This window comes from Mytilus edulis, chromosome 10 (assembly GCF_963676685.1).
Source record: "Mytilus edulis chromosome 10, xbMytEdul2.2, whole genome shotgun sequence".
NCBI lineage: Eukaryota > Metazoa > Mollusca > Bivalvia > Mytilida > Mytilidae > Mytilus > Mytilus edulis.
Window position 1 is genome coordinate 27,717,747 of NC_092353.1, and position 23,644 is coordinate 27,741,390.

Sequence of the window (23,644 nt, forward strand, 5' to 3'; positions counted from 1 at the left end):
GGTACATGGACAATTAATGTCGAAGCACCACCAATCACTCAAAGTAAGAGTGATCCAATGGTGCACTAGAGATTAGCAAAGTATGTTATATTTGTGAAAACTATTATGTTTCTCAATGTCATGATAAATTCGGTGTTTAAGTTTAAATCCGTAAAGTCATTATGGAGGAAAAAAGTGAAACATATTATAGTTCATCTGTGACCTACTTATCCAATAACGGTCAACAATCTCATGATAGCATCCATCAATCTTTCGAATTGATGACTCACACTTTACAACTTGGAACCACTGGTACAAACGTTTGCCTGAGAACAGCAACCCTTAAAAAAAAATTACAAAAATATTAAGCTTACCCATCTAACGAATGGCAAATAACTGACACATTCCTCACTTGGTACAGGCATTCCCTTTTGCAAAATGGTGGAATAAACCGGGGTTTAAAGCTAGCTAAACCTCTAACTTGAATGACAGTTGTATGTAATTCCATTATACATGTATAGAAAAAAATATGAGAGCTAAAACAAACTGACATAATATGTGAAATCGTCACAAATTGGGTTACAACAGTCAACTTTGTGATATATAAACTTTACTCACTGTAAACCAAATAACTGTTTCAACACGAAGTTCAAAATGGCATTTTCCACAAAGTACATACGCAAAAATAAAGGACAAGATATCAAAATTGAACATCACACAATGGCGGGATGTATTATTACCGACTAACGTCATAAGTATATAATCAAAAATTGATAAATAGTAAAGGTTTAAAATATACAAGGACTAAATAGATGAAAACGTAATCAAGATGATAAACAATGCAATACCTAATTATCTTTAGGTGTCAGACCACCAATTACTCCCTCCAATACTACAGTCCTACTTTGACAAAAAATAGTGCTTTTGATGTCATTGTTTACTTAAACTAACCAACAAATTTGCAGAAATGAAACTTTTGGTGAAAGGGAAATATATTTAGACCATTTTGAGCCAAAATTCACTTGTCTATGAGTTTGCATTAAAAACTCAGGATTAATGCGCTACATAGTACACTAATTTAAGATTTCCAGAAAACCGGGAGTTATTTTGGTAGTACCTGTCTTCTCAAAATCAGAAATTTGTTACAAGACTTTAAACATTGGTTGAAAATTGGCATGTAGGAAGGTGATACATGTACAATTCAGGATATACCTGGTTTCCTTGAAGTTAAACTTAAGGTAAAATATTTAGAAAGCTGTGAAAATTGCAAAATTTGGTTGAACAGATAGGGATTTTTAATTGGTGGTCTGACACCTTTAAGGGAAATGCGGTGAAACCCCAAATTCAGAAAACAATTGATTTTTTTTTACTTAACTGATAATATGAAGTGATAGTAGTCACATGTCAATCTTTTTGGGGGCAAAAAGTCACATATTGCAAATTTAGAGCCTTAGACCTGAATTTGTGCTATTTTTAGCTTTTCCCACCCTGACAATATGCTTTCACATAAAAAAATGTCCCAAATTGTTATAAATGCACAGCAAGAAGTTTCTGTGGTATTAACATTAAAACATGGTTATTTTAGCACCAAAAAAAGTTCTTGTCATCAAGATTTAATGAAATTATTTGATTTTTATCCCTTATATCATTGCGTCATAGCATGTATTTGGCAGATAACATAGCCTGATGTAAACATTGCAAAAACTCACAAAAATCCCATTTATTATCTCAAATGAAAGTTTTATGCCTTAAGTTGTATCAACTGATAGAAAATAAAAACAGTTAAATGACCATGACTGCACTTTTGATCATTTAATAGTCCCATTACTTACACCAGGTGTAAAAAAAGGGGGAGGGGGTCAATATTCCTTGACTCTTCAATACCTTGAATTTTTCACTTAACCCATTGTAAAAATTGTGGAAAGTCTTTTAAGAAGTAGAACAAACAAGAAAAAAATCAACAAAACTGATCTTGATATTGAAAGTTTATGTTCCTGTAGTCCAAAATGAAATTTTCAAGTATTTTCTATCAAAGTCATACATTACAGTCAGTTTAAATTGAGCTGTGAAATTTGTAATATAAGTCACATTATGCTCAGATAGGATGTTTCTGACTTCAAATTGACTAAGGATTAAGAATAAAGCAAAGCAAAGATTTCTGAGCAACTTTTTTGGCTCTTTAAGGGAAATGCGGTGAAACCCCAAATTCAGAAAACAATTGATTTTTTTTACTTAACTGATCATATGAAGTGATAGTAGTCACATTTCAATCTTTTTGGGGGCAAAAAGTCACATATTGCAAATTTAGAGCCTTAGACCTGAATTTGTGCTATTTTTAGCTTTTCCCACCCTGACAATATGCTTTCACATAAAAAAATGTCCCAAATTGTTATAAATGCACAGCAAGAAGTTTCTGTGGTATTAACATTAAAACACGGTTATTTTACCACCAAAAAAAGTTCTTGTCATCAAGATTTAATGAAATTATTAGATTTTTATCCCTTATATCATTGCGTCATAGCATGTATTTGGCAGATAACATAGCCTGATGTAAACATTGCAAAAACTCACAAAAATCCCATTTATTATCTCAAATGAAAGTTTTATGCCTTAAGTTGTATCAACTGATAGAAAATAAAAACAGTTAAATGACCATGACTGCACTTTTGATCATTTAATAGTCCCATTACTTACACCAGGTGTAAAAAAAGGGGGAGGGGGTCAATATTCCTTGACTCTTCAATACCTTGAATATTTTACTTAACCCATTGTAAAAATTGTGGAAAGTCTTTTAAGAAGTAGAACAAACAAGAAAAAAATCAACAAAACTGATCTTGATATTGAAAGTTTATGTTCCTGTAGTCCAAAATGAAATTTTCAAGTATTTTCTATCAAAGTCATACATTACAGTCAGTTTAAATTGAGCTGTGAAATTTGTAATATAAGTCACATTATGCTCAGATAGGATGTTTCTGACTTCAAATTGACTAAGGATTAAGAATAAAGCAAAGCAAAGATTTCTGAGCAACTTTTTTGGCTCTTTAAGGGAAACGCGGTGAAACCCCAAATTCAGAAAACAATTGATTTTTTTTACTTAACTGATCATATGAAGTGATAGTAGTCACATTTCAATCTTTTTGGGGGCAAAAAGTCACATATTGCAAATTTAGAGCCTTAGACCTGAATTTGTGCTATTTTTAGCTTTTCCCACCCTGACAATATGCTTTCACATAAAAAAATGTCCCAAATTGTTATAAATGCACAGCAAGAAGTTTCTGTGGTATTAACATTAAAACATGGTTATTTTACCACCAAAAAAAGTTCTTGTCATCAAGATTTAATGAAATTATTTGATTTTTATCCCTTATATCATTGCGTCATAGCATGTATTTGGCAGATAACATAGCCTGATGTAAACATTGCAAAAACTCACAAAAATCCCATTTATTATCTCAAATGAAAGTTTTATGCCTTAAGTTGTATCAACTGATAGAAAATAAAAACAGTTAAATGACCATGACTGCACTTTTGATCATTTAATAGTCCCATTACTTACACCAGGTGTAAAAAAAGGGGGAGGGGGTCAATATTCCTTGACTCTTCAATACATTGAATATTTTACTTAACCCATTGTAAAAATTGTGGAAAGTCTTTTAAGAAGTAGAACAAACAAGAAAAAAATCAACAAAACTGATCTTGATATTGAAAGTTTATGTTCCTGTAGTCCAAAATGAAATTTTCAAGTATTTTCTATCAAAGTCATACATTACAGTCAGTTTAAATTGAGCTGTGAAATTTGTAATATAAGTCACATTATGCTCAGATAGGATGTTTCTGACTTCAAATTGACTAAGGATTAAGAATAAAGCAAAGCAAAGATTTCTGAGCAACTTTTTTGGCTCTTTAAGGGAAATGCGGTGAAACCCCAAATTCAGAAAACAATTGATTTTTTTTTACTTAACTGATCATATGAAGTGATAGTAGTCACATTTCAATCTTTTTGGGGGCAAAAAGTCACATATTGCAAATTTAGAGCCTTAGACCTGAATTTGTGCTATTTTTAGCTTTTCCCACCCTGACAATATGCTTTCACATAAAAAAATGTCCCAAATTGTTATAAATGCACAGCAAGAAGTTTCTGTGGTATTAACATTAAAACATGGTTATTTTACCACCAAAAAAAGTTCTTGTCATCAAGATTTAATGAAATTATTTGATTTTTATCCCTTATATCATTGCGTCATAGCATGTATTTGACCGATAACATAGCCTGATGTAAACATTGCAAAAACTCACAAAAATCCCATTTATTATCTCAAATGAAAGTTTTATGTCTTAAGTTGTATCAACTGATAGAAAATAAAAACAGTTAAATGACCATGACTGCACTTTTGATCATTTAATAGTCCCATTACTTACACCAGGTGTAAAAAAAGGGGGAGGGGGTCAATATTCCTTGACTCTTCAATACCTTGAATTTTTTACTTAACCCATTGTAAAAATTGTGGAAAGTCTTTTAAGAAGTAGAACAAACAAGAAAAAAATCAACAAAACTGATCTTGATATTGAAAGTTTATGTTCCTGTAGTCCAAAATGAAATTTTCAAGTATTTTCTATCAAAGTCATACATTACAGTCAGTTTAAATTGAGCTGTGAAATTTGTAATATAAGTCACATTATGCTCAGATAGGATGTTTCTGACTTCAAATTGACTAAGGATTAAGAATAAAGCAAAGCAAAGATTTCTGAGCAACTTTTTTGGCTCTTTAGATGCGCTACATAGTACACTAATTTAAGATTTCCAGAAAACCGGGAGTTATTATGGTAGTACCGGTCTTTTCAAAATCAGAAATTTGTAACAAGACTTTAAACATTGGTTGAAAATTGGCATGTAGGAAGGTGATACATGTACAATTCAGGATATACCTGGTTTCCTTGAAGTTAAACTTAAGGTAAAATATTTAGAAAGCTGTGAAAATTGCAAAATTTGGTTGAACAGATAGGGATTTTTAATTGGTGGTCTGACACCTTTACTTCAAGACCGTCATGTATTATTTTTGAAGTTGATGCAATCATTACAGGGAACGCAAGCGCTGGTTTACAATATCTAGTGGGAGATATATAATCTATGTAAAAGCATTACTTTGATACACATTTAAGGAGTTTCATAACTTGTCCTAGATATACCTTCTTGGCGTTTAAAGTAAAGGCGAAACGCCCGTTGTCATATATTCTTTATGGAACAATTGGTTACTAGATAAGTATTCCTACAATCCTGAGGTTATGCTATTTTTGCAAAATATAATTGATGTGACTTGAATTGTTATTTATTGTTCTATATTTTACACATGCTGTTTTTTTTTAGTTTCCTACGATAACAAAGGAAATCTAATTAAAGATAGCTGTCCAAAAACAGATTCAAAGTATATGAAAAAGATATTCAAACTAGAAAAAATAGACGAAAGATACCATTGCAATCGATTACTTTATCAAAAGTAATTATATTACTTTTTGATTACGGTCAATTGCATTCTTCAAAATTTCAAAAAAAATATATAGTAAGTTAAGCACAAATATTTTGCTCAAGTTCTCAACGTTTGTATATTGTGGAAATTAAGAACTTTACAAAAAAACAGCATTGAAAGCTATGTTTCCAAATTATAAGTTGAAAATTATATATGATAAAATGAACATTTTGATAGGAAATTGTTGATTAGTTTTTCCTTTTGTGATCAGAAATAAACTAAGCTAAGATTAATTATGTTCTATACATGGAAATATATGAAATTCAATGTAAATCAGAATTGTGAAATATTTAGAAGTATATTCTGTTTGTGTCTGTTCGAAGTCAGAAACCTGTTACTCAGTGTATATGTTTTTCGTTCATTTTTTGTGCATAATTTAGGCCGTATTTTTCTATTGTTTCATTTTTCTTTTCAGAAATGTTGTTTAAAGTTATTCAAAATTATGCTCATTTGAAGATTTATAACAGCAAATGATGCTAAAATAATAATAGTATATATGTGTTCAAAATGTCAATAAAGGGACGTCACTCATATTTAAATTACTATCGTTCCCGCTCGTCCGAAATTTGAGGCATAATAAGTGTCACAAATTAGATACTTTTTTAGACACTAGTTCATAAGATAATACCACATTGTTTAAAATCAGTTTAAAGGTTTCATATTCATATTAAAGAAAAAACTATTTTTACGTAAATGAAATGACGGATTTTTTTTTTGATATATAGTGATTTAAAAAATAACCAAAATGTGTGGTTTACTTATAACACGCATGTCATTTTGTTGGATAATGCAGCAATATTATTTTTTTGAATCATAGTTAAATGTATTGTTACAGCCAATGTTCGAATACATATAAAGTTATGTTCAAAGTGTTTATATAAAAATCGAATGAATTTTTTAATGTTATCCTTTTTTCAGACATTAAATTATTGATTTTGTTATAATAAAACACCCATGCAACCACGCATCCCATATTGCAAAATAGGACCCGACACTTCTAATTTCGTGTTTCGGCAGTTAAGCTTGGGATGGTCATTTTAAGATGCATTATTTGAATATAATCAAACATGAAAATTATTCATGTTTATATTAATCTATTTATATTTTAATTCCTCTTCAATAGATCTAGTTATTATGACAGATCTGCCATCATCAGGGGTCCAACTGTCAATTTTATCCCCAACTTAACTGCCGAAACACGAAATTCGAAATGTCGGGTCCTATTTTGCAATATGGGATGCGTGGTTGCATGGGTGTTTTATTATAACACCAGGTGTAAAAAAAGGGGGGGGGGTCAATATTCCTTGACTCTTCAATACCTTGAATTTTTTACTTAACCCATTGAAAAAATTGTGGAAAGTCTTTTAAGAAGTAGAACAAACAAGAAAAAAATCAACAAAACTGATCTTGATATTGAAAGTTTATGTTCCTGTAGTCCAAAATGAAATTTTCAAGTATTTTCTATCAAAGTCATACATTACAGTCAGTTTAAATTGAGCTGTGAAATTTGTAATATAAGTCACATTATGCTCAGATAGGATGTTTCTGACTTCAAATTGACTAAGGATTAAGAATAAAGCAAAGCAAAGATTTCTGAGCAACTTTTTTGGCTCTTTAAGGGAAATGCGGTGAAACCCCAAATTCAGAAAACAATTGATTTTTTTTACTTAACTGATCATATGAAGTGATAGTAGTCACATTTCAATCTTTTTGGGGGCAAAAAGTCACATATTGCAAATTTAGAGCCTTAGACCTGAATTTGTGCTATTTTTAGCTTTTCCCACCCTGACAATATGCTTTCACATAAAAAAATGTCCCAAACTGTTATAAATGCACAGCAAGAAGTTTCTGTGGTATTAACATTAAAACATGGTTATTTTACCACCAAAAAAAGTTCTTGTCATCAAGATTTAATGAAATTATTTGATTTTTATCCCTTATATCATTGCGTCATAGCATGTATTTGGCAGATAACATAGCCTGATGTAAACATTACAAAAACTCACAAAAATCCCATTTATTATCTCAAATGAAAGTTTTATGCCTTTAGTTGTATCAACTGATAGAAAATAAAAACAGTTAAATGACCATGACTGCACTTTTGATCATTTAATAGTCCCATTACTTACACCAGGTGTAAAAAAAGGGGGAGGGGGTCAATATTCCTTGACTCTTCAATACCTTGAATATTTTACTTAACCCACTGTAAAAATTGTGGAAAGTCTTTTAAGAAGTAGAACAAACAAGAAAAAAATCAACAAAACTGATCTTGATATTGAAAGTTTATGTTCCTGTAGTCCAAAATGAAATTTTCAAGTATTTTCTATCAAAGTCATACATTACAGTCAGTTTAAATTGAGCTGTGAAATTTGTAATATAAGTCACATTATGCTCAGATAGGATGTTTCTGACTTCAAATTGACTAAGGATTAAGAATAAAGCAAAGCAAAGATTTCTGAGCAACTTTTTTGGCTCTTTAAGGGAAATGCGGTGAAACCCCAAATTCAGAAAACAATTGATTTTTTTTACTTAACTGATCATATGAAGTGATAGTAGTCACATTTCAATCTTTTTGGGGGCAAAAAGTCACATATTGCAAATTTAGAGCCTTAGACCTGAATTTGTGCTATTTTTAGCTTTTCCCACCCTGACAATATGCTTTCACATAAAAAAATGTCCCAAATTGTTATAAATGCACAGCAAGAAGTTTCTGAGGTATTAACATTAAAACATGGTTATTTTACCACCAACAAAAGTTCTTGTCATCAAGATTTAATGAAATTATTTGATTTTTATCCCTTATATCATTGCGTCATAGCATGTATTTGGCAGATAACATAGCCTGATGTAAACATTCCAAAAACTCACAAAAATCCCATTTATTATCTCAAATGAAAGTTTTATGCCTTAAGTTGTATCAACTGATAGAAAATAAAAACAGTTAAATGACCATGACTGCACTTTTGATCATTTAATAGTCCCATTACTTACACCAGGTGTAAAAAAAGGGGGAGGGGGTCAATATTCCTTGACTCTTCAATACCTTGAATATTTTACTTAACCCACTGTAAAAATTGTGGAAAGTCTTTTAAGAAGTAGAACAAACAAGAAAAAAATCAACAAAACTGATCTTGATATTGAAAGTTTATGTTCCTGTAGTCCAAAATGAAATTTTCAAGTATTTTCTATCAAAGTCATACATTACAGTCAGTTTAAATTGAGCTGTGAAATTTGTAATATAAGTCACATTATGCTCAGATAGGATGTTTCTGACTTCAAATTGACTAAGGATTAAGAATAAAGCAAAGCAAAGATTTCTGAGCAACTTTTTTGGCTCTTTAAGGGAAATGCGGTGAAACCCCAAATTCAGAAAACAATTGATTTTTTTTACTTAACTGATCATATGAAGTGATAGTAGTCACATTTCAATCTTTTTGGGGGCAAAAAGTCACATATTGCAAATTTAGAGCCTTAGACCTGAATTTGTGCTATTTTTAGCTTTTCCCACCCTGACAATATGCTTTCACATAAAAAAATGTCCCAAATTGTTATAAATGCACAGCAAGAAGTTTCTGTGGTAATAACATTAAAACATGGTTATTTTACCACCAAAAAAAGGTTCTTGTCATCAAGATTTAATGAAATTATTTGATTTTTATCCCTTATATCATTGCGTCATAGCATGTATTTGGCAGATAGCATAGCCTGATGTAAACATTGCAAAAACTCACAAAAATCCCATTTATTATCTCAAATGAAAGTTTTATGCCTTAAGTTGTATCAACTGATAGAAAATAAAAACAGTTAAATGACCATGACTGCACTTTTGATCATTTAATAGTCCCATTACTTACACCAGGTGTAAAAAAAGGGGGAGGGGGTCAATATTTCTTGACTCTTCAATACCTTGAATATTTTACTTAACCCATTGTAAAAATTGTGGAAAGTCTTTTAAGAGGTAGAACAAACAAGAAAAAAATCAACAAAACTGATCTTGATATTGAAAGTTTATGTTCCTGTAGTCCAAAATGAAATTTTCAAGTATTTTCTATCAAAGTCATACATTACAGTCAGTTTAAATTGAGCTGTGAAATTTGTAATATAAGTCACATTATGCTCAGATAGGATGTTTCTGACTTCAAATTGACTAAGGATTAAGAATAAAGCAAAGCAAAGATTTCTGAGCATCTTTTTTGGCTCTTTAGATGCGCTACATAGTACACTAATTTAAGATTTCCAGAAAACCGGGAGTTATTATGGTAGTACCTGTCTTTTCAAAATCAGAAATTTGTAACAAGACTTTAAACATTGGTTGAAAATTGGCATGTAGAAAGGTGATACATGTACAATTCAGGATATACCTGGTTTCCTTGAAGTTAAACTTAAGGTAAAATATTTAGAAAGCTGTGAAAATTGCAAAATTTGGTTGAACAGATAGGGATTTTTAATTGGTGGTCTGACACCTTTACTTCAAGACCGTCATGTATTATTTTTGAAGTGGATGCAATCATTACAGGGAACGCAAGCGCTGGTTTACAAAATCTAGTGGGAGATATATAATCTATGTAAAAGCATTACTTTGATACACATTTAAGGAGTTTCATAACTTGTCCTAGATATACCTTCTTGGCGTTTAAAGTAGAGGCGAAACGCCCGTTGTCGTATATTCTTTATGGAACAATTGGTTACTAGATAAGTATTCCTACAATCCTGAGGTTATGCTATTTTTGCAAAATATAATTGATGTGACTTGAATTGTTATTTATTGTTCTATATTTTACACATGCTGTTTTTTTTTTAGTTTCCTACGATAACAAAGGAAATCTAATTAAAGATAGCTGTCCAAAAACAGATTCAAAGTATATGAAAAAGATATTCAAACTAGAAAAAATAGACGAAAGATACCATTGCAATCGATTACTTTATCAAAAGTAATTATATTACTTTTTGATTACGGTCAATTGCATTCTTCAAAATTTCAAAAAAAATATATAGTAAGTTAAGCACAAATATTTTGCTCAAGTTCTCAACGTTTGTATATTGTGGAAATTAAGAACTTTACAAAAAAACAGCATTGAAAGCTATGTTTCCAAATTATAAGTTGACAATTATATATGATAAAATGAACATTTTGATAGGAAATTGTTGATTAGTTTTTCCTTTTGTGATCAGAAATAAACTAAGCTAAGATTAAATATGTTCTATACATGGAAATATATGAAATTCAATGTAAATCAGAATTGTGAAATATTTAGAAGTATATTCTGTTTGTGTCTGTTCGAAGTCAGAAACCTGTTACTCAGTGTATATGTTTTTCGTTCATTTTTTGTGCATAATTTAGGCCGTATTTTTCTATTGTTTCATTTTTCTTTTCAGAAATGTTGTTTAAAGTTATTCAAAATTATGCTCATTTGAAGATTTATAACAGCAAATGATGCTAAAATAATAATAGTATATATGTGTTCAAAATGTCAATAAAGGGACGTCACTCATATTTAAATTACTATCGTTCCCGCTCGTCCGAAATTTGAGGCATAATAAGTGTCACAAATTAGATACTTTTTTAGACACTAGTTCATAAGATAATACCACATTGTTTAAAATCAGTTTAAAGGTTTCATATTCATATTAAAGAAAAAACTATTTTTACGTAAATAAAATGACGGATTTTTTTTTTGATATATAGTGATTTAAAAAATAACCAAAATGTGTGGTTTACTTATAACACGCATGTCATTTTGTTGGATAATGCAGCAATATTTTTTTTTTGAATCATAGTTAAATGTATTGTTACAGCCAATGTTCGAATACATATAAAGTTATGTTCAAAGTGTTTATATAAAAATCGAATGAATTTTTTAATGTTATCCTTTTTTCAGACATTAAATTATTGATTTTGTTATAATAAAACACCCATGCAACCACGCATCCCATATTGCAAAATAGGACCCGACACTTCTAATTTCGTGTTTCGGCAGTTAAGCTTGGGATGGTCATTTTAAGATGCATTATTTGAATATAATCAAATATGAAAATTATTCATGTTTATATTAATTTATATATATTTTAATTCCTCTTCAATAGATCTAGTTATTATGACAGATCTGCCATCATCAGGGGTCCAACTGTCAATTTTATCCCCAACTTAACTGCCGGCACACGAAATTCGAAATGTCGGGTCCTATTTTGCAATATGGGATGCGTGGTTGCATGGGTGTTTTATTATAACAAACATAAAAGTATTGGAGATATGGCTTTAACATAAAATTGACAGTTGGACCCCTAATGATGGCAGATCTGTCATAATAAATAGATCTATTGAAGAGGAATTAAAATATAAAAATATCAATATAAACATGAATAATTTTCATATTTGATTATTTTCAAATAATGCATCTTAAAATGACAATTTCAAGCTTAACTGCCGAAACACGAAATTAGAAGTGTCGGGTCCTATTTTGCAATATGGGATACGTGGTTGCATGGGTGTTTTATTATAACAAAATTCTAATTCAAGCTGATTCGGGAAATCCAAAATTCTGATTCAAGCTGCGAGCGCTCTCTATGGCCATGCCGAATATGGCTATGAGCTACAGGCTGCAACACCCACGCACTCACACACATATTCAGGCCCGTAGCCAGGAATTTCCAAAGGGGGGTTCGTTGGACTTATGAACTCGACTTTAACAGTCACAATTTGAACAAAACGTTGACTTTAACAGTGCTTATTTGATTTTAAGGGGGGGGGGGGGGTTCGTCCGAACCCCCCGAACCCCCCTGGCTACGGGTATGATATTTGATTGAATTAATCCAGATTATTGAAAATATAAATTTTTTATAATCTCTATTAATTGCAATACTCATATAAGAAGACCATATATCAGTACTGAACGAACTCATATAAGAAGACCATATATCAGTACTGAACGAATAACAATGAGATGAAGAACAACGATCAAGAGTTGTTGACGTATTTTCTAAACTATGTTAAAAATTAATCTAGAGTTGTCACTCTTTGTCTATTCACAAATACCAAAATTAAAATACTACAGACTTTCTGTATTTTATTACATTTGTGTAGAGGTTCCATCCTCTGTATTTCATTTACAACTTATACAAAAACAATCCTTTGAATTAAACATACATTTTATTACACCAACTTGTATTTTCATTTTCATTACTACAATATACATTTTTACTTTGTGGCATTACTTTGGCTACAGAGTATTCTATAATATTTTGTTGAGGCGCCAGGGTGACTACCGATTACCTATACACAATGGCTATCAGCTGACCCATGTTGACATAGTGTCATAAAACCCCTGGTAGTTAAACACGGTTACACCACCACCTACCATGGGGAGTGACCGGGGAAAACACTCGTATTACCAATGCTCCAGTTATTAGTGCCCCACCTGTTGGCAGGTGTAGGCCTCTTCTCTATAAGATGAGGTGGAGGAGGTCCCAGAGTCACCCATCTGTAGACCCCAACGTAACCACTAACCACATTTTCCAAACCTGCAAATTTTAGAACTTGTCAGGCCCAGAGCAAGGGCCGAGTGAAATAATTCCCCAATCACTACCAGTCTCCCTGGACCGCCATATGAGAGCCTAAGTCAGCTACCAAATCTGACACCGGTTCTCACCTCTATAAAATTTTCATTATTGAATCTTTGAAAAAGTTGATTTTATTGTGCGTAGGAAAGACTCACCCCCCCCCCCCCCCCCCGTTGTATAATTTTTAAGAAAATCTGATTTCCAGTTTGTGACAAATGAGTTCCATCTGTTCTGTATAAAGACACTTCACTTGCCCTAATGTTCTCATGTAATATAGCTTTACCCCCGTTTTCTATAACAAAGTTTTTGACTACTAAATTCCTCTTTTTCTGTTCAGTTCTTTTATTGCACCCGCATTCAAAGGTGCAAAATGCCAGTATCGCACTGTAGCATTGAAGACCATATTATAATAACCTTTTTTAAATAAGCCCTGGTAACCTAGGGTAGATTATTTTACATATTCAATTAAACCCTTCCCTGTCAATTCTAAATCTGTCAAATCATTAGCTCCACAGTGAATAATAATAAAATGAGGAGATGGTGAAAAAAAGTAATTTTTTTTGCATCCAGTAGGGAGGGAGTCCAAATCTTAAAGAGACTATAGAGACAATAACAAGTGGAAACAAGGAGTTATCGTTCATAAACTCGGAACAGTAACTTATCAAGTCGAAGTTGGAGATTAAGTATGGAAGAGACATATTGATCAGATTCGTGAATTCGTACCGCATGAAAACAAAGACATACCAAACATACTTGAAATTACCATATCTGATATTGATACTGAACTCATTACAGTACCAACATGTAATTCAAACCGCAAAATCGAAAACTCTGAAAATAACAAGAATCCGAACAAACTAAAATAACCGAAAATAAAGCAGTTGAAAATGCTAATGACACTATCGTTACGAACCGCACAGAAATATTAAGAAAGGCACCAAAGAGACTTATTGAAAACATGTGACTGTAAATATTTGTGGTTAAGTTAGTGTAGTGATATAACTGTAGGTTTAGGATTTCATAATTGAACATTTAATATATAGACAGTAACGCTTGTAGCTATTTAGTTCAATATTGAGTGCCAATTGAATTTATTACTTTCATTCACCAGAGATTAATCTTGTTTATGTTGATCTTCTAAATTAAAAGGGGAAAGATTGTTATGTTTACCATGTTTACATTATACGTTTTCACTATTATAGTTTAATTGGCTTATAATTAATACTGACAGTTAGGAATTTATAATCATCAAATTAGCGGGTGTTGTGTATTTGGTCTACAACCCGGTGATTGCACTGACATACTGTTTTGTACTGTGGGAGATGTGATGTGTAATAGCCAATATTCACCGTGTATATTTCCCCAAGATAAATTTGGATTCTTTTCTATTTTTAGCCTAAATTGCTCGTTATAGGTGGCCCAGTTTTCTGACCTCGTTGCCGCTGATCTTATATCGCGCATATATTTTAACAATTCTTGTGTCCCTGTACTGTATTTCTCAATGTAGACACTCATAAAAACCATGAATACTGAAGTCCATTCATTTATGGACTAATAAACACTCGACGATCTTTTTTCAATACAAATTTTCCCCCTTTTCAATTTCAAATCGCCCTCGTCTACCTCTTCGATTGCTTTTTGCGTTCTCAAAAGAGAATGAAGCTCAATAAACTTTCCCTCCCAATTGTTTTCCTTAATTTTAAAAGGCACGTGTTCCCCCACTGTGTCATGAAGGCTAGATTCTTGTGACGGAGTGAAATCAATGGAATTATTTGCAATTTCAAAGTTTTGGTGTAACGGGTCGTGCCTTAAAGCGGGGAACTCTCGTGCATCCTCCTCCGACTCATTACCTGATGAGAAATCAGTAGTTTCCACCGGTCCTTCTGCCACCACGTGTCCAACACCTTGTGTTTTCTTGGCAGTTTTTTTTCCGGCCAGCTCCGTCCTTCTTTTAGGGGATTTCTTCGTTCTGCCCTCTCTGTCCTCCTGTCCTGCTAGCCGCTCTACTCTTCTTTCCCATGGCCCTTGATGGCGATCCTATGGCATTTCTCTTGTTTGGCATCTTTTCTTTTTCTTTTAAAAAGTTTAACTAATTTGTGTAACAACTGCTTTCTAGTCGACAGCAAATTAACAAGTGCCCAATACGGGAATTCCAAAATTGTGATTCAAGCTGCGAACGCCCTCTATGGCCATGCCGAATATGGCAAAGAGCTACAGGCTGCAACACCCACGCACCCACACAAATATTTTATTGAATTAAACCAGATTATTGAAAATATAAATTTTTTATAATCTCTATTATATAAAAATCGAATGAAGTTTTTAATGTTATCCTTTTTTCAGACATTAAAGTATTGATTGGTGTACCATGTGCATTTGCAGTCATAATCCTTATTATTGCGTCAATTTTTGGAATACGAAAAATGAGGCATAAAATAAGAGAAACTAACATAAATGAACCGAAAAATATCAATCCAAATATCGAACGACCATATGACCTCGCCTGGTAATCTACACACGCAGAACATTTGGTTCTGCAATGAAAACCGTGAGAGGATCTTCCGGTTGTGCTTGAGTGGATCAATTATCACCGCTTCAAAACGTATGTACATTTCTAAATCATAATTTTCTTATTCAACTGATCGAAATATTGAAAATCGGAGAATGCTATGCTGTGGTGAATACTTTAACGAAGAGTTAAATGTATCATTTACTGTTGTACGTGGAGTTGAACTCCTACAAAACTAGTTGCCCTACGAGAAATTGCATAAAAAAGTTACATTTGAATTTTGAAATGGTTATATTAAGGTTCCGCTAAAGTCAAAATCATGTTCAACTTTAAACTTTAATATCAGACTATATACTGGATAAAACATACCATATTATATATCAAAATCTTCCTTGTGATGAGCACTATTCAAATTAAACAATTCTAAACAAAAATATATGTTCATAAGTCAAAAATTCTGTAAACAAGTAAGTCCATCTTCTAAAAAATCCAGTAATGTCCTAAGTCACAAAAACCCTAAAAAAAAGACTTTAAAGTATAAATCAAGTGTCTATCTAGTACAAGCTATCATTCATTAACATTAAAATGCATGCAACAGGTCATATTCAGTGATTTAAATGTGTGGTATTAGAGAAAAATTGAAGGCCATTTTTTTTTTGGAACTATTTTTTTTTTAAAGTATGGAGCACAGTGTTACTAAATAACATATATGAATCCTCCAATATTATAAATATCTATTAGAAAATGAAAGTTGGAAAGGTTCAATACAATTTATGTTTTATTACAAATAATGCAAACAACTGTAGCAAATACTTCTTTGCAAAACTGGATAATGATGTGTGTCTGTGTGTGTGTGTGTGTGGGGGGGGGGAGGGGTAACATTACAAATTGATTAAACCCTTCATTCGTTCAGGAATTATAATTCTTGTATAAATCTAATCAACATTATGGCACTAAATTCTAGCATAACATCCTTTTAATTCAAGAAGCTGTGTGTGCATGCAGGTTATGGTTTTACAATATTAAGCATGAAAACCCATTTTGGTATTTTGGATCAAGTATGTGTGAAATTTTGTTGCAATACCATATACAATATGTAGATATAAGTAACAATAAGAATCATATATTAGTTCAATAAAAATAAAAATAACTAGAATAATAAATATGATATTTCACAAGAACTTTCATGTCTTTTGACAATCTTCGGGTGAATGGTGACATTATTTGTTAGATGAGATGTAATAGATCTGATATATATAAATACAATATTTGTTTACCTGTCCCCAAGCAAGATATTTTTTTTGTTGTTTTCTGTTATATGATATCTGATTTTTCATGTGAAATACTTTGCCTATTTTGCTTAATTATAGGTATAACTATTATTTATGGTATTTTAATTTGATTGTATGATATTTGTTTCCTTGTATTATTGTATGGACTGCTGCTTACTGATAAACCCTACAGTTTCATGAAAATTCATAGATGATGTTAGTTTGTAAATGTTATATTTCTTTTATGGTGTCTAATTCACATATACCCAATATCATTTTGGTGGTTCCACACATTAATAAGGAAAGGAGTATGTATTGCAGAACAAAATACAATATAATTATGGCAAAAATGTCATCATTTAAGGTTTGCCTTTTGGCCTTCAACAGTAAGCAACAGTCCACACTACATAAGAAGCAAGTTCTCCTCTGAAAAATAAATGTTTATTTATCAAAAATACCTTTTTTCTTATAAAACTGTTACACATCAATGAACTGCACTGATCCAGATTGATAATCCTGTATTAAATGGTCAATTTCAAATGGTTCATCCTCTCCCTCATACAACACTTCATAAATGGCAGTTAACCTTCCATCAGTTCCAGATAACAAAGATACTACAGTCCCTTTATACCATTCTTTTTGTTGTGAAGTTTCATCAATTATCCATTCATGTTTAATGCTTCGACCCAAAAATTTAATTTGTCTCTGTCTTGTTTTCCTAAAATATTAAAACTGTCATGTAAAATATTTGTATCATAATAAACAAAGTAATATCATTATGGTGTTTATGATGACCAGATCACTTACAATAAATGTTTGCAAGCTTTGTAGAGTTTTACTTTTGTTTTTTACGACAGACTGATCACAGTGCAGGGTTCTGATGCACCTTTATTATTTCTTGTAGTATGGGAGATTTATGTGTATGGGTGATCATGTTTGCCATATTTTTTCTTATATATTATGTGGTTACATATGAAGAAATAAGGAAATGGGGTATGCATCAATAATACATCATCCCATTTGAAAAAAATTATTGCAAAAACTATATGTGAATATAAGAAGTACATGTAACAGCTTTAAATCCTAGATATTAGTCCAACTGCTGTCACTCCCATTTCTTGGTGAGAGTTCATGATGGAAGTGCTATTTGTTGAATTGTTATTATTTTTGTGTTTCTTGGTTCTTTGCTGGTTTTTTTATTACACAAAATCAGAACATTTACATAAAAAAGTTGAAGCAAAAAAAAACAGCATGTTTATTGCTGTTCTTCATCTTGAAAACAGTGATGTCTTTCATAAGGACAAATGACGTTTCGAGCATAATTCTTTCCTAAAGCCGATTGTGTCACACCTGTGATAGTTCAAAATGCACATATGTAATTAGGCAATATCAACATGTATGTAGATATGATTTTTGATAAAAACATACTTTCATAGACAATTGTTTGTTGTGTTGTATGGTCTGTTGTTCACTGTTGAAGGATAATGTAAATTTTGTCACTTTCTATTTTTTTAGATGTTGTCTCATTGACATACATGTATATAAATATATATATTTTAAAAGGACAAATTTATAATTGATCACTTTTCAATCTTTGCTAAATTACTATTCAAAAATTGTTTTACCTTTGACTAATTTGACCCGACCCCTGTGGTTGATTGTCAGTGATATCAGAGTCTGATGAACTGGATTTTCTTGATTTTCGTTTCCTGGTTTGTTTATTTGATGAGGTCGAAGACTGTTTCCTCTTTCCTTTTTGTGTCTTTGGTTTTACTGGGTTGACATACTGCAATGACAAAAATCATATTATCACAAATGCATACATGTAGTTTTATACAACTGAATAACAAATCTGAAGAATGACAGCAACACTGAAAAATATAGCATATAAATAGTCATGATAGTAGAAAATCTGCAGTAATTTTAAAGGATTTTAAGTTGTTCTAATAAGATTAACATAATTTAATCAAATAAAACAGGCTTTTATGGACATTTTTTATGTAGTATGGCCTATTGAGCATTGTTATATTATCATGGTAATGGATTATGTAATATTTTTCTATATATTCTCATTGACACGTAGTGACATACATCATTGTACATTACACCTTACACTTTCTTTTACATATAAAAAATGTTACCTCAATGATTATAAGAAGCAAAGTTAATTTCTAATTAAATAAATAAATAAAAATATGTATGTATTTTTGGGAGATTGTCTCCTTGATACATGTACATACCTTTGTATCCACTATTTACTACCTTTATGTAGCATACATTTTAATTTGAGCATGATTATATTTTAAAATCATGTATATAAATATATGTCAAATATATATCTTGTTCTGGTGATTTTAATTTGAATAAATGTCAAGAGTTTTGCTATATTATGTACTAACAAATGATAGCACAAGATATGAGTACCCACCTGTAGTTGATATTACTTATCAATTAATGTAGCTATTTTAAATTTATTATCTTCATTTGTTATTACTTTACCATATATGTATCATGACTCATTTCTTTTTTATTATATGCATTTGTGCATATATTCAGACTTACCCACATCCCAGGTTCTCTAATTCCTGGACTTTTTCCCTCTCTTGGTGAAGCTAATTCAGGAAGTATTGCCTTGTTGTAAAAAGACTGAAGTTTCGGAAGCATTGTATTTTCCCATAAAGAGACATCTCGATGGATTCTCTGAATAAAAATTTGGTAAGGATTCAATGTGCGGACCACAAAATCAATCCAGTCTTTATTGCAGATGTTAAGAAGTCCATGACATTGGTAAAAGTAGTTGTGGTTTTCTTTTAGTTGCAGTTTTCCAGATATATTTTCTAAGCAGAATGTTTTGTTTTCTGATGCTTGCCAAAGGTTTAAAGGTTTAGAATGTAGTAAGTTTTTTATTTCAATAATACCAGTTTCTCCTGTGGATATAGTAACTATGCCATCTGGGCTAGCAGCCAAGTATTTGTTGGTATGATGTATGACCAGTCCACTACGTTCTACAGATACGTTTTCATTTTCTTCAGCTTTCTTTAGTTTGTATTCCTCTATTGTGCTATCTTCTTGGTTAATACCATTTCTTGTGTGACAATTTCCACTGAATGACGAATAAGAATGGTACGGACAAATTTTGCAATAGGCAGAGATGGATTTCTTTTGACAATTGAACCAAAGTTAGATGCAGTTATTCTCTTTTTCCTTTCTGAATGCCAAAGACCTGACTGAGATTGATGAACTGTAGAAGTAGTTATAGTTTTACACTGTTGGGCCGAAAGATTGATATGAGTTTGTAAAAATTTATCTTGTAGTTTTTGAAGTTCTGTAGTGGAGACATCTTCTACAACATCAGTAGCTTCAGGACCATATGCTCTAGAAGCCTTTCTTGTAGTGCTTGTTTTCAGACTTAAGAACTTCTTTTTCCATCGAAGTTGATGAACACTTGGCTTTGATTTGTACCTGGTTGAATTAGCTAAAGTTTGTTCATGACGGGCATAAAGTTTTCTATAGAAAAATCCAGGTTCTGTTCCTGTGGAAGATTCCCAAACCTTGCAAGACCATTGTGGACCTAAGTTCATTCTTAAAGCACCACCATAACAACGAGCATGCCATGAACCCCTATTACAAATGTTGTAAACCTTACCACCATCAAACTTTGTCCTTATATGCATCCAACTTTCAGCAAGGTTGGTAGTGCTGTTTCCCAAAAGTCTATCGGATTTCTCAGCGATCCTATTGAGTATTAATGTGACATCTCTAATAATATGCTGTTCAACATTGGTGTAATCAATACAAGTACCACCACGGGCCTCTTCCTGGCATGAAATGGAAGATCCTTCAGTCCAAAAGTCAATTTGGTCATTAATTATTACAGTTTCATTATTATCTGTATCACTTGGGTTAGAAGTTGGTGCAGTTTGATTTTTGGCCTGACAAAAATCAGAACACTGGTCATGCTGACCAAAAACATGATGAACGGAATTTCTTATGTCATTATTTAACTTCTTTATTGCAGTAAGTTTATCATATTTCTTCTCTTTGAATTCTTTTGAACGTACTCGAATGGCACATCTCAAAGCACTAACTAGCCTTACTCTCGTTGTTTTTGAAAGATGATGCCTACCTTTGTACAGGGGATTGTCAGTCACAAGTTTCTCTAAATTTGACCTGTAACATTTTGAGACATGATTTGCACATTCCTCTTTTTTTACCGATCTTCCCCAACCTGGTACCTCCTCTCTGATTTTTGCAAATACTGATGAATCACCATCACCAACGACAATCATGTACCTAACTCCATGTTTTTTCTCTGCTTCCAGAAACCCTTGAAAAATAACATCACTCTCCATTGACTGACTGTCTTGGTCCCAATTTTTAAAACAGGTGTGTTCTTTCGTATTATTGGTGCTACATATGTAACAGTATTTATTCCTTACGCCAATATGTAACAGTTTTTTTGTCTCTTTTCCAATAATTATGGCCACCCCCCCTGCTGCATTATAGGAATGTTTATGGGTACGCTTTGACCAACCTCCATCTGTAATTACCGTTATTGCTGGTACTTCTTCGTGAAAATCCTTTCTATCGATGGCAAGAAGTCTTTCCTCCTGCCCAGCTGACAGCATGTCCTTCTCTAGAATAGAGTGCCACCACTGGCCGATCTCTGTTTCTATTGCAGTAAATGAGGGCTGTGATAATCCGGGGGAATTCAGTGTTGCCAAAAACTCATTTAGATGGGACGGACCATCCCAGTTACCATACTGCCCCACACAGCCCTCACGTTGATATCAAAGCGTTTTGACCCAGGGACCTTTGGGCTACTATCTAAAGTAAACTTTTTGTGACACCCTTGACACTACGCCAACATCACACTGGCCAATCCAAACGACTGAACTTCAGTTTCAAGTGTTATGGGTGGTTTTCCTTGGTTTGTAACTTTAATTGCTTCGGCACATAAGCATACATGCATTGTAATGTCTGATATATGGGATTTTAAACAATCTAAGTTCATTAATCGGTAACCCTTTGGGCTTAGATCTTTAACCTTACGAATCTTGAGCTTAAGTTCACAACCAGTAGCAAAGGATGCATAAACAGATGCTTTTGATTTGTTTTTATGTATGGTGGTGTTGTAGAACTTATGAATTTTTCTAATTATCAGCTTCAAACTTTCATTTTTGGGCTGCCTAGACTTTTTAATTCTATAGATTGGTCTTCCTTTGTGTTTTTCTCTCCTTTTTTGCCTATGTCTGCCTAAACTTCTACCAAATTTCTTACTTATTTTGATTTTTCTAGCCATTCTTACTACAGTGCTGTTTACATGTGCTTCCTCTTGCTTTCCATATAAAATTGTTTTTCAACAATGTGTAAAATAAATTATTTTTTTTACTTACCTGTCAATTTATGACACTTTTATCTACACTTTTGTGCTTTATTTTGCTTCATACAATTTTATTTGTAGTTTTAAAAAGTTATTACTTACCAGATACTTCACGTGTTGTGAAATGACGATGGAAAAAATCATACTATTTTTTTCATTTTTCGCTTAATCCTTTCGTCTGATGGACATATTATGGACTTTTATAACAGTAATATACATATTAATATAAGTGGACATTAGTGCTTACCAGATCAAATACACCGATTGTCTATAAATTAGATTTTTTCCCCATTGTTTACAGGTTCGTGATCAAAGATCAGCATATTTCTTCTTTCCGGAAGTTGTGTACCTAAAAATAGTACGTAGTTTCGTATTATAAAATCAACATTAAACTTAATGTTTTCCACTAAATGGTTGAAGAATTGAAACAAATATAAATGTTCAAACTAAGAAACGATCTCTCAAAGAGTTCTTGGGTATATATATCGTTTTCTTAACAATGCGAAACTGCGCATTGATTTTAACCGCTACTTTCGGTTTCAAAGAATGGAGGGTCAGCTGCCTCAGATGGCCTTTTAACAGTGTAAATGGTAAGGACATTTCGATCCAAACTCATAAAACTATTCCCAAATAACGAAATTTTATTACAAATAAGTTTCATGTCTGATCAAAATCTATAAACCAGAAAAAGCAAGCATAATCGGTGAGGCGTAAAAAAAATTAAAAATGGCTGTCTTCATCAAAGATGATATGGTCAAACTTTTGTCGTTTTCACAGAAACTGGCTATCTACAACAACTTGGAATGGTAGCTTGCACTGCGTATACACATGCTTATTAAAATGCGATTAATCTTATACTTTAATATTCGTTCATAAATGTCCTGGATTTTTTTTTAAAATGTGTGTTGTAAACTTCATTTTTCAATATTTTATTGGTGAATACTCTATTTGTTTATATGAGTTTCTTGGAGTCATGTATATTTTTTTCAACCTTATATACATATTTATAATTGGTACAAATTTCAAGCTTCAAAAATATGTATTTTTTATAGAATTTTGGCATTTTAAAATGCTCCACCTTTTTGGAAAATTTGACTTTAGCGGAACCTTAACAGACCTACAAGTTCAAATTAAGGTTTTTTTACGGTCAATTGATATGAATGTCGTTTTCGGCGGCGTGTACGCTGTCCGGTGTTGATAGACGTCTTTATAAATCTAAAAACTACATTTTTGTCATTATTTTATGCATGCGTGAGGGAATCGGTTCTGATTGAGGACATCGTGAATGCGTGAGGGGAAGTGTCATATCTTTATATAAAAGTTGCCTATTGTTCATGAAAAAACACATTTGTGTGCAACAAGAATAATGAGATAGAATTTTGAAATAAATTGTGGGAAGATAGGTTTCATAATATGTGTT

The 23,644-nt window shown here is 32.0% G+C and overlaps 1 long non-coding RNA gene and 1 pseudogene across 1 annotated transcript; both read right to left on the reverse strand.

Moving 5' to 3' along the window:
• Positions 1-15,887: 15,887 nt before the first annotated feature.
• LOC139490784 (uncharacterized) lies at positions 15,888-22,577 on the reverse strand. Its single transcript, XR_011656411.1, has 4 exons — positions 22,472-22,577; positions 18,467-18,627; positions 17,300-17,559; positions 15,888-16,086 (listed from the first exon to the last, which is right to left on the reverse strand). It is a non-coding gene; the product is annotated as an uncharacterized lncRNA (long non-coding RNA).
• Positions 18,825-22,143, reverse strand: LOC139492103 (uncharacterized; annotated as a pseudogene).
• Positions 22,578-23,644: the final 1,067 nt, after the last annotated feature.